The sequence below is a fragment of the Charadrius vociferus genome, unplaced genomic scaffold (genome assembly GCF_000708025.1).
Source record: "Charadrius vociferus isolate BGI_N301 unplaced genomic scaffold, ASM70802v2 scaffold744, whole genome shotgun sequence".
Taxonomy (NCBI): Eukaryota; Metazoa; Chordata; class Aves; order Charadriiformes; family Charadriidae; genus Charadrius; species Charadrius vociferus.
Genome location: NW_009648252.1, coordinates 1,442,628 through 1,450,937, shown reverse-complemented (window position 1 = coordinate 1,450,937; position 8,310 = coordinate 1,442,628). Strand labels below are relative to the sequence as shown.

The window sequence follows — 8,310 nt, the reverse complement described above, 5'->3', positions numbered from 1 at the left end:
TTTTGCCTGGTATATGCATTTTTAACCAAAAGAGAACACCTGACCTGAATGACGACCAACATGTCACAAAGGCATCCTTCGTGCATCCCTTCCCAACATGCCCATACGCAATATTGAGGCAGGAAAGTGGATCCCTCCTGCTCATCCCTTCTCTCTCCATACGCATTCACCCGCATCTCTCTCTTTTTTTTTTTTCTGGTGGGCACTTCTATTGTTTTACAAGTGTCTCCTTCAACACATGGCACATCTGCTGTATCTAAACAAAAAAAACCCCAAAACACCCCAAACCCCACGACAGCCCCCAAAACAAACCCAAGAGGATGGAGAGAGGGAGCCAAGGGCTGTGAGGAGTTGGGACCTCTTCCCGGGTAACCCAATTATGCGGAGATGCTGCCTGGAAGTCTCTGGATCCTGGGCCTCCGTTTGATACTTTAACATTGTTAATGATAATTCTTTAGTCTGTAATAGTAGGTCATTGCTATGGTTACTCTACAATGGTGCAACACTTCGCTTTCCCCTTCAGCTATTCGCTGAGACCCGGTAACCACATTTGTTGCCTAGCAACAGTTTTGTGACAGTATCACAATCTGGGGGTGACAACAATGAAGGACACGGTGGCCGTGGCCTGCCCGGCAGAGAGGGATGCTGTGTGGGGCAGCCGATGATCCCTGGGGGACATGGGGCGGCTGATGGTCCCCGGGGATACAGGCTGGCTGCCCTGGAGGGATGCTTTGGCACGGTGCCGCCTGCACGCCCACCTTCACACCCCCGCCGGGACCCTCACCCCCACATACCCATCCGTGGTGCATCCTTGGGTGGCTCCATGCACGCTGTCCCCTCCAGAAAAGTCTTTGATGGAGGCACTACCCGTCACGTTGCCCTCCCCCGCTCCCTCAAAGGCAGCCATCAGACGAGCTCCTCCAAAAAAGCCCTCCACAGAAAGACACCACTTCCCACACAAAAGAGACGTTTTTGTACAAAGAGGATCCACGTCACGCGCACATACAGATTTCCCCCTCCTCTCCGTCTTTCTTGTAGGGAGACAATTCATGACATCTTACACGAATTTCCCAGAGGCACTTTTTATACAAACACTTTCCACCTGTAAATTCACCCATCCCTGTGCAAACCATCCTTGCAGGGAGGCAGTCCGTCACCATCTCACCCTTGCAGGTGGCTCTCCATGCAGACCACCTGCCTCATCCCCTGCGAGAGCCACCCTATAGCCACACTTGCCGGTGCTTGTTCCCCACCTTGGGGTCATCCCATATACAGAGGTGTCCCACCACAGCAGAAGCATCAAACTCCTCTTCCAGCACAACCCTCAGCCTAACAAAACCAGACTTGTCCTACAGGTTATGGCACGGTTGGGTATGCTACGATCACCTGCTGCCACCATGCAATGACACCAGTAAAGAAGGTGGTTTCATGGAGGGACAGGCTGTCCTAGCACACCCCAAGGACAGCCCTGCACAGGTAGGTCTCCTCACACAGCCGTGTCACAGCGCAGGGTAACATCACATTGAGCCCCAAGAGGCAAAACGTCTTCCCATGAGGCTTTCTGGGCCCTACAAGGACGTTTCCCACACAAACATGTCTCTATCACTCCTGCCTGCCTGCATCCGTCTCCCTCTGTCTCGATCGTATTCATCCTCATTAATATCCACTGGATTAAATTAGATGAAAATATAGGCAGTGAACATTATGCTGTTTTTTTTTTTTCCCCCTGTTCTTTCTTTTTCCTTTTTATCAACAACCTTCCTCCTCCATGAAAGGGCCATCCAGAAACAAAAAATGACAAAACAATAAGTTTCTCAAGCCTCCCCGTCCCTTTCTCCGTCCTGCCTTCTCCCATGCACTCTCCTCATGTCCTCAAGAGAGATCAGGCATACATTCACTGGTGTTACTGAAACTGATTAACCTACAGCTTTCCTGTAGCAACCCCTCTCAACCCACCCCTCTCAAAAAACAATTCAAGCTTTGAGTCTAGAGGGACTCAATGATTCAGCGGTCTAAAGCAATTTTAACACTCCCTATTTTCCCTTTCCTAGTAACAATCTTACTGACAGATGAACAATTTCCCTGGTGATAAAATCACTACAATGGCTATTTAGTTTCCAGGATTATGATGATTCTTTGCTTGATTAATATTGCAATAAGAAAAGCTTGCCAAGTATCTGCCTTGGCCCTTTATAGTCATTTAAAGGTCAAATTCTGTCCTTACATTCAACTACTACCAAAGGGAGAGCCCTAAAAATTTAACACTGCACAGACTGTGCGTTTATGATTTATATACCAGAGGCTTGGAAAATTAGACAGAAGCAAGAGGAGATATGTCCTAAGGGTGATGACAGATTTGGCCATAAGGTTTGCACCAGAGGAAAAACATCATTGACAACTGCAATCTCAATTGCGTACTTAGTCGTAGACAAACCTTGTGCCTTTAGTAGTAGACAAACCTAAATTAAATGCATGAGCAGCCATCTATTTTTTGATAGAAAGAATCATTTGTGAGAGTTGGATAATAAGAAGCAGTTGTACTAAAGCCAAGGTCCTCTAAGTTATATATACCCTTAGCGCTCATTAATTTCAATGACCGTGATGATAAACTGCACAATTCAATATACTGTATTAAGCGATGGTTGTCGCACAACGTATAGTGATTTTGGACATTAATTCTTTAAGAAATCTTAGGAGCATGTTGCAATGAAAAGACATATAAAACCCGTTAAGTGTGGGAGACAGCTAGAACATCCTAAAATATGCTCAGGCTGCAGTCGCAGAAGAAAAAAAAAAACAAACAGCCCCCCCCCCAGGCTCACAGCACCACGAAGAGAAATGAGAGAAATGCCATAAAAGCAGAACGACCTCCCAGTTGCTCAAGCAGGAAGAGGCAGGGAGAACCGGATATATATCTTAGCATGTACAGAACATCCCTGGAAAGGAGCCCCAATAAGAAGGTGGATCCCATAATGTGTGAGGTGAAACGAGTAATGACTGTAAAACGGTGAACAAGTTTCAGAATCAATTTACCGACCACCGCAAAGAGATATTGACGATCAGAAATAAAGAAGACTTGCCAATACAGTTGTTGATACAAAAAAAAAAAAATCAGGTAAGGGAATACTTGCAAAAATTTAATATACAAATCATCAGGTCTGGATGACATGCATCTGAAGGTCTTCAGGGAATCAGTTAATGAACTTGCTGAACTACTGGCAATTATTTCTGAGAATTCATGCACAATCAGGTAGGCACCAGAGGACTGGGGTGGGGGTGGGAAGAAAAACAATGCTAATTTGAGAAAAGGAGGATTAATTGAAACTACCGCACGTAAAATTTACCTTTGAATAGTAGTAAAGTAATAGATCAACGTGAAAAAAAATTGCCAACGCCTTTAGGGCAACAGAGACTTAGAACAGGACAGGCTCAGATTTGGCAAGAACAGGTAAAAACCAAACTTGACCACCGTACTGAGTCACAAAAATCAGTGGGCGAGAGATTTATCCATCGCCGTGTCTTTCTGCATAGGTCAACCTGGCAACGTGGGGGTGGTGGGAACCTGGGGAATCACTGACAATGAGGTATGACCTTCACTGCTCTAACGGGCTGCGGTTGCCCTTACTTCTCATTTGCAAATGAGTCGCTTTACTCCCACCAAGGAGACCTCACAACACTTGAGATTTACAGTAACGCAGCTCCCAGCCATGCGGTGCCGTGCCTGTGCCGGCTCTGGCCGTGGCATCTCAGCAGGCTGGGTCCAGACTCAGCATCTCATCTCAACTCATCTCATCACCGTTCCTCACTGGGTGTCAGTTTGGGACTCTGCCCTCTGCAATTACCACTGCAAGTCCAGAACAGCATCACGGTTCATCAGGTTCACGACATTTCAGCTGAGGAAAGGCATAACTCTGCATCTAGGAGACAATGAACGGTACCACAGCCTGTCTTGGAAGTGGGTCCTGGTGCTCTTCTTGGGAAGTGGCTAGAGCACACGAGAAGACAATAATAAGCAATGATACCATGTTGAAAATGTACCTATGAGGTCCCGGAGGGATCGGTGTTAGGGCTCAAGTCCTTTAAACATGGTTATTAGTGATCTGAAAGAATAATGAGAGCGCTTATTGGTTAATTAGATGAATTAGCAGATGATGTATTGAATAGGAGAAAAAGCAAACATAAGAAGGGTACAGAGAGATAGTAATTAAAAAAAGGGCAGCCTACCTGGGTAGGAAAAATAGAGAAGGGGGAAAGCAAATTTTGGAACGGGGAGTGGTGCCTGCAGGGGCGGCCGTGCAACGCCACCGGGCGAGTGATCCCGGTGGCCATTTGCACACACGTGTGCAAGTGCACTTTCGCCACCTCCCCTTATTTCCACTTCCACTTCCACTCTGGAAAAGCAGCTCTTCTGCCGGCGAGGCCAACGAACTCCTCTGTCTGAAGCACAGTGCCCGCGGAGGGAAGGATCTCCACAATCCCCATCATTCACTCTCGCCGAGCGATTACCGGCTGTGCGGGACAAAGGTGCCCTCCTACGGCGCCAGCCCACTGCGCCGGACAAAAGCCTCCTCCCGCGGTGCTCAGAAGATGCACGGCACAATGGTGGCCCCCCGCCGCGTTTACAAGATGTGTGGGACAAAGGTTTCCCATGCTGCACAGGAGCCGGGGAGAGATCTCCGTAGGCGCCTCCGCGCTGGAATATTTCCGCGGAGGAAAGTTTCCCAGGTTGAAAAGTTTCTCCACAGATATTAGCCGCAGGGCTGACCGCGGGTCTGCTCCTCCAAGTGGCGGCGTGCTCCTCTCTAAACAGCGCCGGCTTCAAAATGGATTAAGGGGTGCTGCACACCTCGGGGTTGGGATCCTGTTGGGATGGAGAGCGTTGCTGCTCTTCACCAGCCGCCTTGCTCAGCGGAGAGGTTTGCCATCGATTTCAGCGGCAGCGAGCTCGGTGCCCGCGGCCACGGTCCACGCCGAGACCCTGCCACGCCGCGAAACATTAATGCCAATTTAGGGCAGGATGTTAGCTCTGCAATCCTGTCCCCAAACACCGGCAGCCGTCGCTTTAGCTCTTACGATGTAAGCTGCACCACGACAAAAGGCCCTAAGCCTCATCAAAACTTGATTTGAACGGTTGGAAGGGTGAAATGCAGCCTTTTGGGGGCATTTGCGTGACCAGAAGCACTTTAAAACTTACTAAACACATTTTATCATTATTTCTATAACTCTGAGGGGCAACGCAATTCATTCTTCCTTTACAAATAAATGAACAACTGAGCCAACCCCTTCTGACCTGGGAAGGTCAGTGCGATACGCCTTTCAGAAAGGATTTTTCCTCCTGAAAGTTATGAATCAATGGAAATTTCTTTCTTTCTCACGTTATCTACACAGGCAGACGTTAAAGTCTTCATGTAAGACTTTAATACTTAGGTATGTAATTCTGCAATTCTGTAACTCTGTAGTAGCGTAATGATATGTTCAAATCTGCATTTACGTGTGAGAATAAGGTATGTCCCGCCTCTGCTGCATCCATCTTTCTGGATGCTATTAAATGACTCCTGTATCACACAGTTACTTCTGAACAGGAATTTAACTTTTTTTTTTTTTTTTTTTTTTACCTTTGAGTGCATCAGACATTATCAAGAATGACAGAACTATTTTTAATTCATGAGGTTTCTCCATTTACAATTCCTGGATCCTATGGATCTGCGCAGGAAGAAATATTGTGCCTGTTGCGACTGTTTTGCTCTGCTGATGTAAACCTCCAGGTCTCAACCCCCAAAATAGAAGAAGCTCTCAGACCTTCATCAGCAAAAAGAGATTAAAAAAACATACCTTGCTTAAAATCACTAAATACTCCTGACAGGGAGGATGAGAGCTTCAGGAAAAATTGGGAGCGAGTCCATTAGCTCAAGAGCTTTGAGAAGCAACGACCTCAGGAGCTTCTGCATATGCACTTCCAGACATCGCGATGGTAAAGAAAGGTTAAAAGCTTAGGCGAAATTGAGAGGCAAGCCATACACCAATTAACGAGATGGAAGAAGTGATCGCTGAGGGGACATTAAAAAAAAACACAAACCAACCCCCAAACCTTCGTCTGTTTAGTTTGGCTAAGAAGTAATAGTTTGTGGAGTCATGGCCATGATAATAATCTAAAAGCAACTGCGTAGGGAAATGAATTCTTTGGAGGAGCCAAGAGGGAAGAACCAGAGAAATCTGAAGAAATGAAATACAGCTTATAGAGGGGGCTTAGGCACAGAGTAAGCTGGTTTAGATGCAATATGCATCCAAGGAAAATTGTGGGAACCTTTGCGGCGATGCTGGAGAATAGACTACACATACTAAAGACGTTTTGTACTTGGTTATTATCTCCAGTGTTTATTTTTGTTGGATGTTTATTGTCTCTAATATCTTTAGTGGGATGATGGAAACAGAGCAACAAGCATCCTGCCGACCCAGAACAAAGATTACCTCTGAACTCCCGTACTTGCAATCAGCTTTTTCCCACCCCTTGTTTACAACACACAAGCTACTCACAAGAATGAAGTGGTTTAAGAAGGCAACAAAATATTTAATAAATTCCTCTTGCCCCGCGACCAACAGATGCAAAGATTCACGCAAAAGCTCAGCGCAAGCAAGGTTTGCAAAGCGAAAACGAGACAGGAGGCTAACACAGCTGTCATTTTTCACTATTCTTCATTAAATATTAAGGGCAATCCCATGAGCACAGGTCATTTGTTTGCTCCTCTGTGCGCTAACTGGCCAAATAGGTGAAAGTTGGAAGGTCGCTCCCTTCTGGGCACAGGTTACCAAAAGTTGGGTCATTTTCTGAGTGGCCAAGATTCAAGTCATTTTCTTTGGGGTACATATGAAAAAAGGGAAAAAAAAAAAAAAAGATATCAAGCAGCTATAGAGTCTTCCCAGTAAAGAATAGGCAGTGCTCTGCGTCCAGGGCAGAACTGTTGTTAATACCAATGCGTATAGTGACAGTAATACAACTTGCACACAACTGTGTTAAAAAAAGGAAGGAATCACAAACAGTTGAAACCGTAGGCTGATTAAATAGCATTTCAAGAGGCAGAAGAGCTACAGGATCCCAGGCTGCGGGCTGGTCTGAGTTGCTGCCCTGGGGTGACTAGTTCTGAAAAGCAAACATGTCCTTGGGTCCAAAATTTCACAAAAAGTCTTTTGCACAAATGGGCGGGAGCGTGGGCGAACGAGCAAACCCACGTGGATCTGCTCTTATCTGTGCACCAAATTCCATGAGACGGGCAGGATGCTGTGGGGCAGGATCCAGAGCCCCCAGGAGAGTGGGAGAGCTGGTGATGGGGGTTCCCCAGGCGGCACCATTATTTGCAGGAACACCTCTCCCAGATGCCGCCCATCCCAGCCCTGCTTTCGGAAGGGGAAAGGGAGAGGAGACTTGGCCACCCATCAATGGACAAGGATGGTGGCAGGCAGGAGAGCTGAGGCTAAAACAGCCCAAATCTGCACCGGTACCTCGGCTGTTCCCAGGCAACCACCAGGATGAAGATGCACGAACGTAGCCTTTGCCCCACCATTGCTCTAGGACTGCCAAGCAAAGGGAAGCCACAACAAAAAAAACCCCCAACCCAGCGAGCCCCCCAAATTTGCACCAGGAGGATGTTTGCCTCCATGAGAGCCTCCTGTGTGGATATCCCGCTTGCCAAACATCTGCGGCAGTGAGACGCAGCAGGGAAAACAGCCAGCTGGTGAGACACGAGATAAGCCGACGTCAGGCTTCCCGGGGACCCAGTTTGAGGGGAGAGGATGCTGAACGTGGGGCCGTACTACGGCCAAAGCCACTGAATATGTGCTCCTGGTGAAATGCCATGTGATGCTGGAGGGATGATCCACTCGGTCAGCATTACAGCATCCCACCCACCGCTGGCTGAACCAGACCTGCGGCGTGCTACTGAACACTCTCACAGGCAGTGATTTCCAACTGAGGGAATGTTTGCAGAAGATCACGCCATTTCCTTGAAGAAGGGGTTTAGTATAGATGTGCTTGGTGTCATACAACCATAGGTTTCAAAACTCACGTTAAAACGGTGTAGCATGCAGAGAGAAACAGGCAAGGATTGAAATGATATCTGTATTTCTGTATACTTCTCTCTCGCTAATCCATGTATCTCTATTGTTATCTCTATCTGTAGCTATATCTTTATCTACACCTCTACCTACCTATTCATATCTAAAACTACACCTTTACCGGTATTTAAAGACAAATATAAAAATCCTTTACCTGTCAAAAGCGAGATGGGGTATTCAGGTTCTGTCTTACAAAGTTAT

The 8,310-nt window shown here is 46.9% G+C and overlaps 1 protein-coding gene across 2 annotated transcripts in view; it reads right to left on the bottom strand.

Annotated features, from left to right (window-relative positions):
• The window catches only part of FAM172A (family with sequence similarity 172, member A), a 244,126-nt gene that overhangs the window by 564 nt on the left and 235,252 nt on the right, over positions 1-8,310 (bottom strand). The gene's annotated exons all lie outside the window — the stretch shown is intronic.